The sequence below is a fragment of the Amphimedon queenslandica genome, unplaced genomic scaffold (genome assembly GCF_000090795.2).
Source record: "Amphimedon queenslandica unplaced genomic scaffold, v1.1 AMPQUscaffold_10531, whole genome shotgun sequence".
In the NCBI taxonomy this organism is placed as follows: Eukaryota; Metazoa; Porifera; class Demospongiae; order Haplosclerida; family Niphatidae; genus Amphimedon; species Amphimedon queenslandica.
In genome coordinates, this window is record NW_003549208.1 from 722 (window position 1) to 1,549 (window position 828).

The window sequence follows — 828 nt, forward strand, 5'->3', positions numbered from 1 at the left end:
CACTGAGATTGATGGCATGAGCTACCTCTCCACTGATACTAGAGGACCACCTAAAAATTAAAGGACACTTAATTTGGCAAAATTTTTGAGCAACTTTAAAAATTTCTAAAAAACCAAATTTGATCAGAATACACTCAAACTTTCTACACAATATAAAAACATGCATATGCATTGGGAAAAAGTATGAAAATAGAGAATTCCCTCTTTGTGATTTTTTGGCTAAATACCCTGTACTAAAGTACTGGGACAAGAGCCTGAGGATGCATGAGGACTACGCCAATATCCTGTGGAAAACCGTCATAAAATGGCAGATCAAATTAAGCAATATTCAGGCACAATGTCTAAACATTGTTTAAATGTAATTCAGGCTCTGCATGCACATGTTACAAAATGATAAAAATCAAAAACAAACAAAACTATAACTTGACACACTTCAAAAAATCTAAAAAAAGAAAAACTAATCTCACCTTTAGCCTGTACATCTGCAGGAATCTTACTCACTTCCAGTAAAAGATCAGTTTCCATTACAATTAATACAATTAGCCTCTTCAGTAATTTCTATACCACTAGGTCTTCTTCTACAATGTATAAACATGTCACAACATTTTATAAACTATGATACGTACCACAAAAATTTCAAGGATGAGTTTTAGCTTTAAAACTTTAGATTCTGAGTAGTATTTGCTGGACAGCCATTTTTAATTTCTGCACTTTACATCACGCCTACATAACATCATTAAATTAACTCTTTGTTTACTCAATTTAGCTTTTTTGGAGGACGAGACTAGGTTTTTTCCTACTCTTTTCTACTCCTTTCTTCCTGCTGTC

The 828-nt window shown here is 33.1% G+C and overlaps 1 long non-coding RNA gene across 1 annotated transcript; it reads right to left on the bottom strand.

The window, feature by feature from the left end:
- Positions 1 to 203: 203 nt before the first annotated feature.
- Positions 204 to 693, bottom strand: LOC109590079 (uncharacterized). Its single transcript, XR_002189109.1, has 3 exons — positions 627 to 693; positions 468 to 578; positions 204 to 284 (listed from the first exon to the last, which is right to left on the bottom strand). It is a non-coding gene; the product is annotated as an uncharacterized LOC109590079 (long non-coding RNA).
- Between the last annotated feature and the right edge of the window lie 135 nt (positions 694 to 828).